Consider the following 19,960-nt stretch of genomic DNA (forward strand, 5'->3'; position numbering starts at 1 on the left):
GTGGGAAATTGAGGCAGGAAATGAAACACCCATTGTCCTAAGGAATGTGGGTGAAGGACTCGGGCTGAGCAATGATTTAACAGGGGTTTGTTTCAATGTATTGGCCTGATTAAAACTATGGCTAAAAGCCCCCTGTACCAGGGGCTGCGGGACAGGACAGGCAGTTCTGTGCAGAGTGTTCAGAGCTGCCCCGTATCTGCCCTTTGTCTGCACCGCCCCTGCTCCCAGAATGCACCAGGCCCTGGACTGAACTCTTCCCCTGCCGGCCGAGGTGGTTTCGTTTGCTGTGATCCTGTTGGCTTGGCAGGGGGGGAAGTGACAGTCCCACCCCAGAGCCAATGCCCCCCTGTCACCCAGCCCCCTGACCCCCAGCAGTGCAGGTCAGCCAGGAGCTGGGCCCTGCCAGGCACTCAGGGGCGTCTCCCCTGCAGCTGGGGTCTCTCCCCAGCGTGGTCTGTGGGAGCTCGCGCACTAACAGGGCAGCGGCAGCAGCCGCGTGGTGGGTTGGGCTGGTGACCCGGGTCCATCTCCTGGGGTCGGCTGGGTTCATGCACAGGTGACTGGCCCCAGCCACCGGCCGAGCCCCACGGCCACGCTGCTGCTGTTACCGCACTAGCCCCTCACGCCCCCATTCCCTCACTGAAGCCAGGAGAAGGTTTGCAGCGAGGAGGTTGGGGGGAGGGGTTGACCCCAGTATCCCAGAGCTGATTCTCCTCACAAAGGGGTGTGTGCATGTGGTGGGTGCCGTGTGCAACGCCCTGTGCCCATGAGGAGGGGACCGGAGCTCTGCCAGCAGGAAGATTTATCCTGCAGGAGCCCTGCCTCCCTCCCCCAGGGGTTCCCCTGGAGCAGAGAAGCTTTGAATCCTTGCTGGAGACTAGAGACGCCCGAGCAGCACAAGCTGCCTGGCAGAGGTTCTGGATCAGGGCCTCACGGGCACATTGGGTTCATTCCCTCAGGGCTGCCCTGCCCAGTGCCAGGGCTGCTCTCACTCCCCAGCACAGAGGGGGCTGCAGGCTCTTTGCCAAGCTGGGTCCCAGCTCAAGGCAGATTTAACACTAGCAGGGGGCCCAGGCATGTGCTGGTGCCGCTCAGGGAGGGAATCTGGGCCAAAGACTGATTAGAAATTGGGTAACGCTAAAGTGGGACTAGAAAGACCCTTGCTGGGACGTGGCGGGTAGGTAGCCCCCATTGTGTACCCTGCCCTCGCCGAGAAGTCTCTGGGAGAGTGGATTCTTCTTAATGGGCCACCAGCACGTCTCGTTGGGCCTGATGTCGGCTGCTCCTTTGCTGATACTGACAAGCTAGTTGTGGGCCTTCCCCACTCACCCCATAGCTCCGGGATGCACAGACAGCAACACTGGTGTGGAAGAAACGAACGCCACTCTCAGGTTTCAAGATCCTTAAGATCACTGACTTGCCCACACAAATGTCAGGGAGTAGAACTCAGTGGTAGAGTGTTTGACTGCAAATCAAGTAGTCCTTGGTTCAAACCCAAGTATCCCCTTGAAAACCTGGTCCTTCAACAAAAACAATTATTTCCATTTTCATTATGTTCAGGAGCTCCACTGACTAGGGATGCCTGAAATGAACAGAAACACTCAACATTTTCCTGTGCAAATGCATAAAAACCTAGCAAACATGTCCCTCCAATGAAATCAATTCCAATCCTCTAAGTGTCTAGGTTTGTTTTCATCAATGAAACAAAGGCACATGAAGACACATTTGCAGGTCCTTGGCCTCCATGGGCTACAATGTGCAGAAGAACAAGAACCACGTCCACTTGGGAGGCATGGACTAGTCTGTGTTACATTTGGTAAGTAAGTTGCCATTGCGACTGAAAACTCTACTGGGGGTGGACAGGAGCCTGTTGCAAAACTAAAATAACCAAGATTTACCAAATTCCCTGTTACACATTCAATCCTCTCTTTTTTCTATTCTATTAAACTGGGAGCAAGTTACCAGTGACCCAGGGCTGGGGCGGAAGGAGGGTGCAAGTGGGGGGAGGAGCCCAGGGCTGGGGCAGCAGGGGGTGTGTGAGTGGGGGATCACTGGTAGTGGGGAAGGGGAGAGTCGAGAGCTGGGGCAGCACGGGGTGTGTGGGGGGGAGAGCCCAGGACTGGGTTGGCAGGGGGGTGAGGGTCAGGAGGTAGAGCCCAGGGCTGGGGCAGCAGGGGGGTGCGAGTGGAGGGAGGTCCAGAGCTGGGGAGGCAGGGGGTGCAGGTGTGGGGAGGGGAGAGCCCAGGGCTCAGGCAGCAAGGAGATGCGGGGGACAGACAAAAATTTTTTTGCTTGGGGAGGCAAAAAACCTAGAGCCAGCCCTGCCTCCACATACCGTGATGTAGGTAGGAGCCAGGGGTGGCTCTAGGAATTTCGCCGCCCCAAGCATGGCAGCACTCCACGGGGGGGCGCTCTGGCGGTCGCCGGTCCCACGGCTCTGGTGGACCTCCTGCAGACGTGCCTGCGGAGGGTCCGCTGGTCCCGCGGCTCCGGTGGAGCATCCGCAGGCACGCCTCGGGAGGTCAACTGGAGCCGCCTGCCGCCCTCCCACCAACCAGTGGAGCGCCCCCTGCGGCATGCTGCCCAAAGCATGTGCTTGGCATGTTGGGGCCTGGAGCCGGCCCTGGTAGGAGCGGATCATTAGTATCCCTACTTGAAAGAGGGACAAGCTAAGGCTGAGAAAGGAGAATTGACTTGTCTTAGGTCACACAGCCAGTCAGTGGAAGAGTTGGGAGTAGGACACAAGAGCCCTGATTTTCAAACTAACCATCAGATCTTGACTTTCAGACGTTGAATGACCTGAATAAAGTGCTCTCAGTTGAGCTCCAGACCAACAACAGTGCACAGTAATTAGTCAGCAAGTATTTGAGGAGAACTGCAATGTTAGAGAGAATCATGAACTGCTCAGAGACCATTAATGCAGCGAAGCAGCAAAATTCATCAAACATAGAACAGGTTATGACTTATTTCCTTGGTCTTAAAAGAGAACAACAAGGACCTGAGTCTCCTCCCTGTCAATAACCCCCTGCTCAGCCAATCAGGGTAGAGACTGAGGACGGGAGGCTGAGGGTTCTCACCAGAGAGCCCAAAGGATGGCCCAGGCCACCAGTGGGTATCACTGCCCGAGCACTATTTCAGCCCCACATTTTTGGGTGGGCCTCCCAGAGTGGGAGCTGCCGAGCACTCCCCCGCAACACACACACACACACACACACACACACACACACACACACACCTCGCTCCTGGTGTTGGGAGGGGAACAGGAGAAAGGACAAAAGAAGCAAGAGACAAAGAGAAAGGAGGGAGGGATGGATGGAGGAAAAGGTGAAACAAAAAGGACAAACCCTAATGTCCCCACTGATTCTATGGGACAAAATCCCAAGTGTGAAATAAAATTCTGCCTCCTTAAGCTCGTGTTTTCCATGCCTAGAATTCAACTGTCACCAGATGGATCAGACCGAAAAGGTTTCAGACCTCGAGGAGGCTCTTACCTTCTAAACAGGGACGGCTGTTTTCTAGTAAAATCACTAAAAGGGAAGGAGAAAAGTCGAAAGAGGTTCCTCCTGGCGCTCACGTCCGTGAACCCGAATACTCTCTCAGCCCTCAAAGAGAGACCTGGAGAAGGAGACTTGCTGAAGCAAAGCCACAGGGGTCTCTGAGGTTTCCCTGGCCCCTCGCCCCTGTCCTGCCTGGCTGATGTCAGCATCTCTCTGTGAGGTCACCACCTCCCCACCACCTTTGACCAATAGTCTGAGGTCCTGCAAAAGGCCTTTGTGCTGTCACTGCCACATCCCTCCCTTGCTGTGCTAATGTCCTGCCCCTGCCCAGGCACTTTGGAGGTTTGAGCTACTCCCTGTGGATCACCCCACTCAAGGAGCGTTCGTTCTAGGAAGCAAGCCGCCTAGACAAGAAAACATCAGACGCTGCTCCCAATGCTACACTCAGTTTTTCAGAAATTAGTCAACTTTATGGCCAGAAGAGACGATTAGAGCATCTAATCTGACCACTTGAGGATCACTTAAGCTGCAGTTAAGCACTCTACCACTGAGCTATACAGCCACAATGACCTGAGAAGGACAAACCCTGCTTCATTGAGGTCCTTTGCCATTCCCAGACCACAGGTGGTTTTAAAAATGGGGTTTGATTAAACTTCTTAAATGTGGCAAACACCACAGCTTGCGCACCCACCGATATAGCTTCTCCCACTGACACAGCTGCCACCTCTTGCAAAGTGGCTTAACTACACCCACAGGAAAACTCTCTCCCCTCAGCACAGAGCAGTGGTTCTCAAACTGTGAGTCAGGACCCCAAAGTGGGACGTGACTCTGATTTAATAGGGTCGCCAGGGCTGGCATTAGACTTGTTGGGGCCTGGAGCTGAAGCCAAAAGTCTGAGCCCCACCACCCAGGTCTGAATCCCTCAAGCTCTGGTTTTGCCCTCCCCTCACTGGGGCAGGGCTCAGGCTTTGTTTCCCCTGCCTCTGCCCAGTGTGGAGGGGCTTGTAGTAAGTTGAGGGTTTTTTTTGGCAGAAGGGGGATGCAGTGAAAGGAAGTTTGAGAAACCCTGGCATAGAGCCTCTGAATATGTCTAGACTTGGCTCCCTGTGGCAGATCAGACACTGAAAGTACAGCCATGGAGACACCACACACCACACTTGCCTAGCAGGCAAGAATCAAACCTCCACAGAAAGATGCCTGTTGCTTTCTAACCCATCTCCCTAAGCCCTCAGCCACCACCACTTAACAAAGGGCCTTTTCTACACTATGGTTCTGGTCTCACTGAAGGGTCATTTCCAATGGTTTGCTCAGACCAGCGTTAGGGGAAATGGTGCCCTGGGCAAAGCTTGTACTTTGGCACTTCCCCATTGCCCCTGGACGATCCCCACTCCCCCTTTACCGCTAGCTCCTGCACTCCCAACCCTTGCACCTCCTTCACCCCTAACTCCTGCCCGCTCCTGTGCCCTTAACTCCCTGGGCCACCAGCCATTGCCCCTCTCCTGCAGCCCCTTCACATGGCTCCAGTGCTGGGGCCCCGCACTTGTTCTCCCTTTCCCTGGGCTTTGGCATCACTAGCCCCTGCTTAGCGAGTAGGGTTCAGTGGTTCCCAAATTGTGGGGCATGACTCCTAGGGGGACACAGAGGAACATTCATGGGGGCACCTCAGGGCCTGAGCCAGCCCCCATGGAGGGAGCAGCACTCAGCCCCACTCTGTCCCAGCTCTTCCCCAACCCCACCCTCAGCCTGGGGCTCTGGCTCCCAGCTCGGCCTCCACCCCCTTACCTCTGTCTGCACCTCTCTCCCCAGCAAGCAACAGACCATCTCCCAACCCGAGATCTTGATCGCACCTTCTGAGGGTCCACAGCCATGGATAAGAGGGCACAGTGTGAAATGTTTGGGGACCACTGGCTTAGGGTGATGTTCTCAATCACATCTATGCAGTCCAATAAAAGCTATTCCTCACCCACCCAGCCCTCCATCAGGACGGACTAGGTGTGTTCTGCTGCCCTTCACTCATGCAGGAAGGATAATAACATTTCATTCTATTCACTCCTAAAGTGATTTGTAACCCGCCACCAGCCAAAAGTGGTCATTTTGGGAAAGCGGCCCCATCATGCTGCATAGCTAGGCAGAGTAGGTGTGTCTGTGCAAACACGGTCTGTTCCTGAAGTCTTTCCCCCAGCTCCTCACTAGATGTGAGGGGGGAGCTCATTCAGCCCCTGCTTCCGCTTAGTATTTAAAAACTCCTTATTGTCCCGAGCTCTGCTGGCCTTAGATTTCTCCTCCTGTCCAGTTTTCTAACAGCTCAGATGAGGTGGCCGAGTGGTTAAGGTGATGGACTGCTAATCCATTGTGCTCTACACGCATGGGTTCAAATCCCATCCTCATCGGATGCGTTTAGTTTTCACCCCTCCTTTGTAGACAACCATCTCCCCCTTTGGTACAATGACAGCTCAAACAATGTTGCTTCTTGCAAACAAAAACCTTCTCAGAAACTCAGAACTCCCTTGCTTTAAATAAAATGTCTAAATCCCAGATTTCTTTAAAAAAGAAATTCTCTAGTGCTGTATTTCTTAGTTTTTATCTCAAAAGGGAACATCCTCATCATCTCCCCCAAACACCCTGGGACCTGCCCAAATTATTAAAATACCCTCAACCCGAGCAAGGCCAGAGCAGTGAACCAGAGCTAGTGTCTAGGCCAAGCTGTTCTGAAGGAGGCAACTCCAACATTTTCTCCCTGCTTCCCTTGGCAAGGTCTGACTGAGAAAACAAAATTCCCCAAACTGAAAATTTTCTGCTGAAAAACTAATACTAGTCTGTTTGGGGACTTTGGTTTGAAAGTATTATTGTTATTATTCTCTTCTGATTTCTGAATCAGTTCAGTCTTTGTCCTCCAGGTGTGTTTCCACCTGCTGAGTTGTGGGGGAGAGAGGCCAAGTCATGATGTCTCTTCCCCTCTTTCATAGTTTCTTCCAACTTGCTAGGAAGCTCCTTTGTTACCATGTGAGTCAAGCAGTGTCCATTGTCTCTGTGCTATCTCGGAGAAGTCTGCATTGTACATGGTTCCTGGGATAGTCTTTGGGAGTGTGGATCCCTTCAATGGGCCAGCAGCGAGTCTGGCTCCTCCCTTGTCACACCTGAAAGGCTGGTGGGGGGCATTTCTCAACCTCATAACATATCTCAGTAACGCACACAGAGCAAAACTTCATAACTTCCCAACCAATGCGAGCACACACAATCCAACACGATATTAATGTTCAACAGATCAAGACTTTTGAAATGATACGTCACAAGGCAGACTTTGAACAAACCATGTCATCATTATATGAGAGTGGTGAATATGGGGCTTCCCGGTGCTGCTCTGAGCACAGCATGCCACACCTGGGCTTACACTGCAATGGAGACGTACCCTTAGAGTCCATCTCTCCTGGGATAAAGATGGCCCACACCTGACTCTCTGCCAATCCCCACTGGGCCCTGAGAAGTGTTGTTCATGTTTGTATTCTATAAAGCAGAGAAGCAGATGAAGTTTTGCTCCCAAGTTGTGTGTGTGATTCTTTGGACAGGTCTACACTACAAAATTAGGTTGGTGTAATTACATTACTTAGGCTGGCAATGCAGTTCAATCAAGCTAATCCCGGTATAGATAGTGGCTCAGCTGTCAGAACTTTCTGGAGCTATGAAAGGGGAGGGACCCAGCCTCTGTAGCAGGAATGCAGGGCAGGTGAGTTCACGGCAGGCATGGTGGAATACTGGTGGAGGCCAGTTATGGTGATATAATGACCAGCAGCATTTACACTGACATTTGTCACTTTAAGTTTGCTGCAAAAAGCACTAGGCCTCTCGTCGAGGTAGTTTTATTTTGTCACCAAAACAGGGCAATTTTGTCGCCAGACGTGGTATTGCAGTGTGTGCACCAGCCAAAAACTGCTGACCGAGGGAGCGTTGTGTGTTTTTCACACATCTGAGCAATATAATGATGCTGAAGTAACCTTGTAGTGCAGACCTGGCCAAAGATTCACACACACAAACACACACACAGCTTGCAAGGAAAACCTCACCTGCTCCTTTGCTTTGCAGAATCCAAACACAAGCAAAGCTTTTCAGGCCCCAGTGGGGATGGCAGGGAGTCAGGTGTGGGCAGACACAGTGTTGTTGCCACAGGCAAGCACCATGGCTTAGCTGGTTAAAGCACCTGTCTTGTGAACAGGAGATCCTGGGTTCAATTGCTAGTGGTGCCTTGTTGACTAACTATTGGGCAACCTAGTATTGGCTACTGTGGGAGGACAAAACACTGTGCTCTTTGGTCCAGCCCAGTATAGTTGTTTAAAATATATTCACAGGCACTGATAACAGACTTACTGAAAGTTTGGGAGTTAAGAGCTGATAGGTCAGTGTTCCAGCCTTTCACAGATGATCCTGCTTCCTCTGGGACAGGGGCAGATCTGGGCTCTCACACTGAATGGCTCGTTGTGGCTGCCAGAACCTGTGGGCAGCTCATTTAGTTTACACCGAGGGTTGAGTCCTGCTTTGTGCACCGTGTGTGAGAATGAAAATCCTAAACCGCCCTTTGAAATAACGAATGCAGCAGGACGTGTTATTGTCCCTGCCCCAAAGCAGACAGACCAATGGAGAAATGCCATTGAGTCCAGGGTAATACTCCACTGCCATTTTACCTTGTTTGCTTGCTAAACTCCCTCCCAACCTTGAGGGCTCCCAGAGCCCGGTATTGAGCCTGAGCCGAGATATCTACAGTGCAAATTTCCACCCCACAGCCCTAGCCTGGGAGCCTGCACTGGCACGGGACAGCCGTGGGTGTTTCATTGCAGTGTGGACATAGCCTAGCATTATGTCTACACTGCCATTAACACACCCAAGTCACTATTCTCAAACCCTGGGTCAGTTGATTCAGGCTTGTGAGGCTTGTGCTGCAGGGTTATAAAATTACAGCATAGACACTTGGGCTTCAGCCCAGCCTCCGAGACCCCACGAGGGGTGAGGGTCTCCGAGCCTGGGCTCCAGTCTGAGCCCAGATGTCTATGCTGTAGTTTTTAGCTCCACAACCTGAGCCCCAGGAGCCCAAATCAGACCATCCAGGCCAGCGGGATTTTGTCACAGTATAGATGCCCTCTCAGGATATGTCTACACTGCAATGTAAGCCCAGGGTTAGCAGAAGTCATGTCAGCAGCCCCAACACATAAACATAAACCACGAGGGAAAGACCCACCCCCCAGATAAGCTGGGCAGTGTCCTTCTCCCTATGGTTCGTAAGTCCAGCAACCAAACGTCCTTTAACATGAGCCATCCCCTCTCTGCACCCCACTCACAGCTGTTGTCCTTAGTCAGTGCAAGCCCAGAGGTGCCTCTGTACAGTTCACGCCCCATCCTGGGTGGAAAAGGGGGAAAATAAGAAGGCTCCGTACTCACTATGTTGTCTAGGGACTCACTCATCCCTCCACTGCCACCCTGTGTTAGGGTTGGTCTAACACCTAAATTTTAGTATTAGGACCCAGGACACAACCCCCTTGGCTTTGGAACCCCTGTCCCCTGCCTAGCAAGTGTTATTGAATTGAGGGTGAGTCCCTCCATCAGGGTCTGCCAAGCCCAGTTCTGCTGCCCTCGAGTCACACAACAAGGATAACAACCCTTTATTTTACTCCTGCCCCTGTAACATGGAGACTGGGAATCCAACACCAGCCACAAGTGATCATTTCGGCAAGCAACCCAACCTATTTCCAACATACTGTAAAATCCACATGCAGACTCATACACGAAATCTTGCAAGAAAATCTTCCTGAGGGGGTCTGAAGCACCTGCTGCTGGAGGGATGGAGGGAGCTGTGGGTTGGGATTGAGAAGCAGCGTGAGGAGGGGGGCCTGTGGGTTGGGATTGAGGGGCACTGGGAATAGGAAGGGGCTGTGGGTTGGGATTGAGGGGCACTGGTAATAGGAGGGGGCTGTGGGTTGGGACAGAGGAGAAGTGTGAAGAGGAGCAGGCTCTGGTTGGGAGTGAGGAGCAGTGAGCATAGGAGGGACTGAGGGTTGGGATTGAGGGGCACTGGGAAAAGAGGGGACATGAGTTTAGGCTGAAGAGCATTCTCGTTTGGGGATCCAGCAGGACAGGGGAAGGCAGCAGGTGATTCTAATTCCTTAGGGGTATTCTGTGTGTTTGTGTGTGTGTGTGTGTGTGTGTGTGAGTGTGCAGGGAAGGAACATGCTCTATGCACAGAGACCTTTATTCCTCCAGGCTGCAAGGACAGAGGGGCTGTCAGGAAGTTGCCCCTTCAAACCCACACACAAAAAGGCCCTTCTGAGGAAAGGGAAAATCCTGAAGAGAAAAAGTAACATCAAAGAGGACTCCAGCAAGACAGCTGAAGATCTTGGTGAATAGTTTATTACCTGACCAGGGACTTGAACCCTGGACCCTCAGATTAAAAGTCTGATGTTCTGCCAACTGACCTAGCCAGGTTCCCAAAGCAAAAGAGCAAGTTGGTGCAGAGGAGAAACTAGTCAAGAAAACAAGAGCAGGAAACAATATGGGAAACCTGCTGCTCTCTCTGGCCCAGTCAGGGGGCTGTGCCGATCGGGTTTCCACAGTAAGTTTGACATCAATATGGTGATCCCAGGGAAGCTTGGGGTCCCCAGGTTGCCTAAGGAGGGGTGAACCGGCCCAGGTCAGAAACGGAGCAGGTCAAAACTCCCGTGCTGATCAGTAGTGGGATCGCGCCTGTGAATAGCCCCTGCAACATAGCCTGGGCAAGGCAGTGAGACACGGTCTCTTTTTAGACACCTCCCCTCCCCCGCAGAGACTGTATGGGGGGATGGTAGCACCCACTGTGGGGATCCTGAACTGGTGGGAGGGAGGCACCATGGACCAGGGATCCTGAAATGCAGAACAGGGACACCCACACACCAGGTGTCTTGCAGCAAGAGCTGCAGTCTTGATTTACAAACTGCAAGTGATGGGGAATTTACCACCTCCCTTACGGAGCTTGTTCCACTAGATAATTAGCCTCACGGTTAAAAAATGGTCATTTCCAGTTGGGATTTTCTGGCATCGACTGCAAGCCAAGGGGGTCTTGTTCAGTCTTTGTCTGGTGAATTAAAGAACCCTTCAAATCACATATTCCCCCCTCTGGGAATTTGTAAAACGTATTTAAACCAGTGATTAAATCGCCTCTTAACCTCCAGTCAATGAAATCAATTGAGCTTCCTCAGTCTCTCGCTGCAGACATTTCCCTTGTTTTTAAAGGCAAAAATCCTGATCTTTCCAATGGGAGCTGCTGCTTCAATGTTCAGTTTGGGGAGGGAGTTGGCTGCACTCAGAGATCTGCCCGCGGGTTACAATCTGGGATCCGAAGGGTCGAACGCAAACAGCGTTTAGATGGGACCGTTAGTGCCGCCCCCGTGTGGCCAAAGATTAGAACTGACCAGCAGAGTTTACAGCTGGAGCCTGGGACGCTCCTGAACAAACTGGGCACGAAGCCTCTCGCGTGGGACCCTCGCTGTGCAGCAGGAGGCGGAGGGAAGCTGATTGTCAGGGCTCAGGGCAGCTCCCTGCCATGCTGAGCCGGTGTCTGTGCTAAGCTCGGCATCAATCAGGTGATTCTGGGCAGTTCGGGGTCCCCGGGCTCCCACAGGAGGGTGAAGCAGGTCACCCCTGGAGCAGGTTAAAGCTGCAGGGTGACAGTGGGGTTGCTGCCCCTGTGAACAGCTGCTGTAGCACCGCCTGGGCAGGACAGGGAGAGCCAGTTATACCCCCCCCCAGCCTGTAACGGGGGCTGGGAGCACTCACACCCTGGGGACCCACCCGCCAGGGATCTACTGGGGGGGAGAGTGGCACCCACACACCCAGGATCTTGTAGGGGGGGACAAGGGCATCCACACTCTGGGATCCTCTGCAGAGGGATGGACACCCACACATCCAGGATTCTGTATGGGGGGGAGAGGTACCCGGACACCTGGGCGGGGGAAGGGGGCACCGAAACATCCGGGATCTTACCTGGGAGGACAGCAGTGCCTGCACCCCGACATGAGACAGGGGCGGGGGAAGCAGGAGCATTTCCCAGTTCCAGGCTGTCCCCGTCTGGCCAAGGCACAGAGCTCACAAGCAGAGTTTAAAGCTCCAGCTGCCAGGCTGCAAAACAAGCTGGGCTCTGTGGCTGGTGCCTGTGATCCCAGCACCTGGGGAGGCTGAGGCTAGCGGATCGCTTGAGCTCAGGAGTTCTGGGCTCTAGGGGGCTGTGCCGATCGGGTGTCCGCACTAAGTTCGGCATCAATATGGTGAGCTTGGGGTCCCCAGATTGCCTAAGGAGGGGTGAACTGGCCCAGGTCAGAAACAGAGCAGGTCAAAACTCCCATGCTGATCAGTAGTGGGATCATGCCTGTGAATAGCCCCTGCAGCATAGCCTGGCCAAGACAGTGAGACACGGTCTCTTTTTATACAGACACCCCCCACAGAGCCTGGAGGGGGGGATGGGAGCACCCACACGATGGGGAGTCTGACTTGGGGGTAGGGACGCCCCCCTGCAACACGGATCTTGAAAAGGGGAACAGAGACACTCACAGATCCCGGATGGGGGCAGGCGGTGGAAACCACACAGTGGAGCTAGTTCATGGGGTGGGGGACAGAGACACCCACCAGAGATCCTGGATGGGAGCACCCACATGATGGGGATCTTGAACTGGGAGCAGGGAAGCACCATGTACCAGAGGTTCTGAAGGGGGAACAGGGACACCCACACACCAGGTGTCTTGCAGCAAGAGCTGCGGTCTTCATTTACACAGGGCAGTGAGGGGGAATTAACCACGTCCCTTGCAGAGCTTGTTCCACTAGATGATTAGCCTCATTGTCAGGGCGGCTTCAGGAAGTGCGGGGCCCAATTCGAAAAGTTTTGATGAGGCCCCGGAAGGGATGACTAAAACAAAAAAAACCCTTTAAAAACCCCTTTCATTTCTTCCATGTATTATTTACTTTCCATGACTATATAAATAATAACACAATTATCTATTACATACATTGCATCATATATTAATTAGCTGATTTGCACTTTCATATTAGGAAAATAATTTGTTTTGATAGTTCTCCAACTGATTTTCTTCACTGTTTATTTTATTAAAATTTATAAATATTTCCTTATTAATATAAAATTGCCCCCTCCCCCCCCCCAGTGCCACCCGGCCCCGTGGAAACAAACCCTCCTTCCCCAGCTCCGCCCCATTGAAACAAGGTTCGGTGGGGGCGGGGGGCAGGAAGAAACAGCACACATGGGGTGACCAGATCACAGCAGTAAAATAGGACCTGTCCCCTCCCTGCTCAGCCCCACCATCACACCCCTCTTCACCCCCTAGCCCCCCGCTGGCTTGCTGCATCCCTCCTAGTCAGTCCCCCACCCACCACTTGCCTCCTTTCACCTTCTCCCTCCCCTGCCAGAAACCCCCATGCCCACCCCTAGAGCCCCTGCTGCCTCACTGCTCGCCTCTGTGCCTACCCGCCACTTGCCCCCTCACCCTCCCCATCAAGTATAATGCCTCATTCAAAGCCCCAGGGTCACTATATTACTGCACACTGCAGTCAATCAATGCAGTTATAGATAAATCTCTGCATTATGCATTTTTGTGTAACTTTTATATGACTTTGTAGTGAACCTTGGTAATATGTTATAGCAGGCCCCAAATGTAGTGTAATTAAGGTAAAAGAAAAATGTCTTTTTGCTTGGAGTAGAATAAGATCTTCCCCCCACTTTGTAATCAATTGCCCTGTTGAATGGATGAGGTGTGAATTAGGAAGGTGTGGAAGGCAGCACTTCCAGACAGCTGCAACCCTTGGAGAGGGGCTGGGAGCCAGACGGAGGAGAGCTTTGCCCAGGCTGAGTGGGATGGAGTTTGGGTGCTGGGTGCAGGCTCTGGGCTGGGGCACGGGGTGGGGTGCAGGAAGGGTGGAGGGGTGCAGGCTCTGGGAGGGAGTGCGGAGGGCTGGGTGCAGGCTCTGGGCTGGGGCACGGGGTGGGGTGCAGGAAGGGTGGAGGGGTGCAGGCTCTGGGAGGGAGTGCGGAGGGCTGGGTGCAGGCTCTGGGACAGAGTTTGGGGGCCGGAGAGGGGGTGCTGGGTGCGGGAGGGGGAGGGGAGGGGACTGCCATCACATGTGGCTTCCTTCCTCCTCTGCTGCCCCTCACCACAGCCTCGGTGGGGAACGGGGCTGCCCCTTGCCCAGTGTTTGCAGGAGTGGTGGCTGGGGGGAAACCCAGTCAAACTCTGGTTTTACTCTTTCATTGATGGGTCACTTTAACCCATTACACACCCTTTCCCGCCTCTCTCACCCCGCTTTTCTACTGGGCTTGTTTGCTCTTTTCGGTGGAGCCAGATGAAAACCACAAACCTCAGTGAGAGCAACAGGCTGGAAGACTAGACTGAACCCACCACCCAGCCTAGTCCATCCCAGAGCCCAGGACTGAGGGCAAATGTCCCCCCACCCCCAGGCCACCTGTTTCCACTCCTGGCCTCTCCCAGCGCTGCCAGCGATTCTGTATGGCTGCATCAGGCGGGATTTCAACCGGACTCCCCCCGCTAAATTCACCCCTGTTTTGCAACCACTCTGCACCAAGAGCACCTTCCTTCCCTGCCTAGAGCTGCTGGATGGCTAGAAAGCTGAGCTGGGCATTTGATTGGTCTGGAATATTATCATGCCCCCCTCAAAAAAACCTTAATATCCACACAGCTTTGGGGGGGGATAGCCCCCCCCAAGACGGTCTAATTTATTGATGTAGGGCAAACAAAGGAGCCATAGTTTTATGGAAATATTCAGCCCCTACAGCGGTCTTGCAGCAGGGAAAGCAGAGTTGATGGGAAGGGAACTGGTCTGGATAGAAGCCCCAGTCCCCTTCCTGTGCAAAATAATTTGGAGAGGGGAATCAGATCACTCCGTGCCTCAGTTTCCCCTCTTGCCGGGGGGGGGGGGGGCGGGGGAGAGAAGTCTCAGTCTGCCGTGTTGCAGACCTTTTGCATTCTCCCCTCTTGATGTATTTGGTTTCCTCCTCCAAACCTCCCTCTCTCTCTCACCTGGAGTTCACAGCACTAAGTACCGGCTCGGGGCTTTTTTCCTGGGTTACATGATCCCGGCTTTAGTTTGGAACCAGACACAGACAGGCACCAACTCATCCTCAAACAGCAACACCACGAAAACCACAAAACCAGCCCAATATTACAAACCTGCGGGGAATCACAGGGTCAAACACTCACGGCTGGAAGCCCCAGCAGCTGCTCAGGTGAGTGAGGTCACGGCAGAGATTCCTGTCTCCCACCGGACCGGAAGCTCCCTCGGCGTCTCCTCCAGGTGAGTGCTGGGGGGAGGGGAGGGAAAGGAAGGCTGCAAAGCACATGTGCCTTCTCCCCCCTCCCCCCTCCTGACCTGCAACACCCACGCGGCTGCCTCTGCCTCAGCCCTCAGCCGGCCAGTGTCTCTGTGATTCCCTTTAAAAACTTTTCGAATGAAAATTGATTTCCAGACCCATCTCCAGTATGTTCAGGAGTTCGCTGAATGGGGGCGGGGGGCTGAAATGAATTTAAACTCTCAGCATTTTCCTGTGCAAATGAATAAAGTCCTAGCAGAGCTGTCCAGCAGCTGAAATCAGTTCCAGTCCTCGGCGTCTCTAAGAGGGACACTCAGTAGCTGAGGCATGTGGGACACTTCTGTGGTGAGGACAGGTGAAAAAATGCTGGATTCAATGAAAGCTGAGCCCATAGGAGGGGAAGGTGAACGGCAGCACCACACAGGGTCATAACACTCAGACACGGGGCTTCACTGTCACTGCCCGTGTTTTCCATCATTTATATCCTAAGGAACACACCCTCCTCCTCCCCCACACACTGTCACACACAACCTTCTCCCCTTGACCCCATCCCACCCCTCCCCCTCTCCCCCACACGCCATGGGACACAGCCTCTCGGTGACTCACCCAGATGGGGGCTTGTCTCTGCATCTCCCCAACAGGGGAGCAGAGAGCCGAAAGGGCCACAGGAGACCAATGGAGCTAGGCAGGAATAGAAAAGACTTCCCCTCCCTTCCCAAGAGTCCCGTTAATCTCACCCATGTGACATTCCAGCACTGGGTGGGCTCAAAGCACCAACCTTCCCCTCAGCAACGGAAGGGGGAACCAGCTCTAGCACATGGAAGGAGGCTCCCCACCTCTGCTGATGCCATCCTGCAGCCTTTAATATGGATTTGTTTTAGCTAATGCAACCCCCCCACACTCCACTAATCCATCCATGAAACATGGAGCCAAACTCCTGAAAACAAGGTCCAGTGGTGCAATGGGTTAGTGCCCAGGACTTACAGAGCAGTGCTGAATGGAGTCATGCTGAGGTTGTGAGTTCAAATCTCATCTACACCCCTTGTTCCATTTAAGCAAATGGCTTCTGCCAATCATTTTGCCCTGCAGAAAATACAATTGCAGCTCAGAAGACACCGAGGTCCCCTTGCTTTACAGAGAGCAGGGCAGATTCCACAGATCTACCAGGCTCTGCTCTCCACCAGCCGCCTGTGTCAGGAGGGGTCAGGCAGAGCCCAGAGCACTGCCCCCGAATCCCCCTCAGTCTTTGCTCCCCAAACCACCTGTGTGCTCATCCTCTTCGCTGTGAGACTCAAACCCTGCCTGGCTTTCTGTATGTTGGGGTTTTGTTGTCTGTCGTGTTGATGTGCATGTGGGTCCTGTGTGATTTTGTGGATGCCTTGCATAGTTTTGTGTGTGTGTGTGTGTCTGTGTGTGTGTGTGACTTTTGCATGCAGATTGTTTTTTGCTAAGTATTCTTTTGGTATGTGGTTTTTGTGCTTTCTTGTTGTGAGCTTTTGCTGTATTTTTTGGTGTGGATTTGTTCTATGTTTTGTGTGGCTTTCCCTTATGTGTCTATGGCTCTGTGTGCTGGGCGGGTTTGGTTTTTGTTTATGTCTGTGTGGGCCTGTGCAGTCTGTGATGTTCTCATTCTCTCTGTGTGTGTTTGTCTCTCTGTTTGTATCTTCATGTGTAAATTCACTGGAACTTTTCAAACTCTCCACAGCTTTGCCAATTTTCACCAGGAATTTTACTCATTAACAAATTCTCACTTGTTCCCTACCAGTTGGTGACCATTGCCCCAGGGGCCTGTCAGTCTCAGGGGCCTGATTTCCCATTGACCCTTCCCCCTTCTATTGGGACTGGGAACTAACCAACCTAAAAAACCCCACTCAGTTTTAGTAAAGGGCCAACAGTCCCCTTACACAAGCTGGCCCTGTGAGGGAGGGAGAGCTCAGTGGTTTGAGTATTGGTCTGCTAAACCCAGGTTTGTGAGCTCAGTCCCTGAGGGGGCCATTTAGGGATCTGGGACAAAAGTCTTTCTGTAGATTTGCCTTGCTTTGAGCAGGGGATTGGACTAGATACCTCCTGAGGTCCCTTCCAACCCTGGTATTCTATGATAGGGTCACCAATGTTCAGAGAAACTAGCACAAGCTGGGCCCATGGTGTAATGGTTGGCATGCTGAAATCTGAGTTCAAATCTGAGTGAGACCTTGTGGTAAATCCCTGGAGATCCAAGTGCTTTCCTGTCTACAGCTGTCTAAGAATGAGTTGTTTACCTTGTGCTGAGTGACTCATACCCACTGGAGCCAGGTCTTTGGTTGGAATGGGGTCTAGAAGTGACTATGGTTTGACTGGGTGTTTGGGATTTCTGATGCCCACAAGTTTGGCCCTTGTGCTTTCTACCACACTTTTCCTCTTGCCCACATGGCGCTTGAAGGAAGGAGTGCCAGGGCCAGGTTTCATAGTCAGGGAAAGGCAGGAGGGAGGAAGAGTCCCAGGCTGGAGCCCAGCACCTCTCCTCCTCTGGGCACCTAGGACAGAGGTGGCTGGTGCTGACAGCTCCAAGGGAAGGCTTAAAAGCCACAGAGCAACCAAGGGCAGGGCAAGAGGAGGGGAGAACCATGCCTATGCGTGGCCAGCAGCAGCCACAGAGACGCCCAGACAGGCTGCTCCCTGGCATGGCAAACACCCACTGAAAACCACCCACAGCCAGCTGCTGATGCTTTGTGGCCAACATCAGAAGATGGTAGGAAAGCAGGGCCAGCCCCCCTGGTGGGGCCTCTGACCGTTCCCACTCACGGTGCTCACTTTGGCAGTGGGGCAGGAGATTTTACCTCAAGAGGCTTTTCCCCAGCTGGTGAGAAGCAGAGAAACACCCAGGCTCCCAAGGTGCTATTTAGCAAGTACCCTCCAGCACAGGGACAGGCGCACACTTGGAAGAGGGAAACTGCTCCACACGCTAGCCCGGGTAGCCACCCATTTTCTTTGGCAAGTCAGGAACAGCAAAGGTGAGACTGGAAGCACCTGGGGCTCATGCCCCAGCCTTTGTGACACCCACCCCCCAACTCCTTCCCGGGGCTCTAGCTGAAGCCAGAGCATTGGCCTGAGCGGCCAAGAAGAGGTTCCAGCCCTGAAGGGAGCAGGACGTTCAGCACAAAGGTAAAACTGCACAAGCACAACCACGAAGGGACTCGAACCCTCAATTGCCTGATCCGAAGTCAGACGCCTTATCCGTTAGGCCACGTGGTCATAGGAACAAAACCTTTCCAAGCACTTATTTGGAAAAGGCAGATACTGTGTTTCTCAGGTCCTCTGCTGAGTGGGGCCGAGACTCTCTGGGCACAAGAAGTCGAGTTCCCAGCGAGATGTGAGACAATTCTCTGGAGCCAGGTACAGGACTTTGGCAGGGAGGCTCTGGCATGAGGGATTGGGGTGCAGCGGACGGACCGGCTGTCTAGGTGCTTAGATTTGGTCTCACTGAGGAGGAGAAGGAGGAATCCTGCTGACAGGCAGTGGCTGTGGAGAAAAAGTGGGATGTCCAGGCTGCTCAGGTCTCCTTCTTCCAGCTCCTCATCTGGTTGAGCTGCTCCACCGGCCTGGACAAGTCCTCTGCATGCACAGCAAATAGCTCAAGAGCCATTTCTGCCCAAACCTGTGCTGGGGGGTGAGCTTCTGTCTTCCCTGTCCCATCCGCGCTAGAGCAGACCACTAGATTGAGAGAGACAGTCAACAACTATTAAGGCTAAGATTATATAAAGGGGGGTCACAGAATTTGTGACTTTCAGAGATCTCAGCGACATTTTCCACCTCTGCCCTGGGGCAGCAAGACTGGAGCTGTCAGCTGGTGGGGGCCCCACAGCTATCAGCCACCAGTGTCGGAAGGGGCTCCCACAGGCCCATGCCACCACGGATGGACCCCACAGCTCTCAGCTGCTGTGGGTGGATCCCAGAGCTCCCAGCCACCACATGGGACAGGGGGACCCTGGAGCTCCCAGTGGGGTGACGGGGTTATAAGTCCGGTCAGCGGTGCTGCGGGTCTCAGGCAGGCTGGTCCCTACGTGTCCTAGGGCACCGCGCTGCGCCCTGGAACTGGCCAGTAGCTCCCCCCTGCTGCGCCGCTGAGCAGGAGCCGCCCGAGGTAAGTCTGCACCCCAATCCCCTGCCCCAGCCCTGAACCCCCCCAAACCCAGAGTCCCCTCTTGCACCCCAGAGCCCTCACCCCCGTGCCCCAGCCCAGAGCTTTCTCCCACACCTGGAACCCCTCATCCCTGTCCTCACCCCAGAGCCATCACCCCGTCCTGGACCCCGACCCCCTGCCTCAACCCACAGCCCCCTCCTACACTCTGAATCCCTCAGCCCCACCCTGCAGCCTGGAGCCCCCTCCTCCATCCCAAACCCCTCATCGCCCCACAGCTCCCACAGGCAGACCCTGGAGCTCCCAGCAGCCATGGGTGGCGGGGGAGCCCCCACAGCTCCACCCCACTGCCTATGGACCCTGCAGCTCCTACGAGTGGACCCCAGAGCTCCCAGCCACTGCGGATGGACCCAGGATTTCCCAACAGGCCTTGATGGCGGGAGGACCCCGCAGCCCCACATCATTGCTCACAGACCCTGCAGCGCCGAAGCCCCTGGAGCTCCCGGCCGCGCCAGGCAGGAGAGGAGCCCCCAGCGCTCAGACACCGCAGGCAGAGCCTGGAGCTCCCAGTCACCGGGGCGGGGGGGTGAGGAGAAGCCGCAGCCCCCGGCCATTGCAGGTGGCCCCGTAGCTCCCAGCCGCCGCGGGCGGACGCCAGAGCCCCCAGCTGCCATCGGGACCCCCCGGCCGCCCCGGGCAGGACCCGTCACCCCGTGACCGGCAGAAAACAGCCGTGCCCGGAAGCGCCTCGCACCCTGTGACCCCCCCCCCGGCGCTGCGGCTTCTCGCCAGGCGGGAGGCGGCGCCGCTGCTGCAGTCTCGGTTCCTCCGCCCGGCAGCGGGACCCGGCCCCGCGCGGCCTCGCGCAGCTTCTCGCGGGCGGCGCTGAGCTCTGAGCGCACATGGCCCTGGCGGCTCCGCCCTGCATCGCTGTCAGACAACGTCACCAATGGGAGCTGAGCCTGTCAGAAACGTCAGTTGGGGAGGGCCCAATGGGAG

At 54.3% G+C, this 19,960-nt stretch overlaps 1 non-coding gene across 1 annotated transcript; it reads left to right on the forward strand.

The window, feature by feature from the left end:
* The first annotated feature begins 5,805 nt into the window (after nt 1-5,805).
* On the forward strand, nt 5,806-5,887 carry TRNAS-GCU. Its single transcript has one exon. It is a non-coding gene; the product is annotated as a tRNA-Ser (tRNA).
* The last annotated feature ends 14,073 nt before the right edge of the window (nt 5,888-19,960 follow it).

The sequence above is a fragment of the Mauremys mutica genome, unplaced genomic scaffold (genome assembly GCF_020497125.1).
Source record: "Mauremys mutica isolate MM-2020 ecotype Southern unplaced genomic scaffold, ASM2049712v1 Super-Scaffold_100292, whole genome shotgun sequence".
NCBI classification, from domain to species: Eukaryota; Metazoa; Chordata; order Testudines; family Geoemydidae; genus Mauremys; species Mauremys mutica.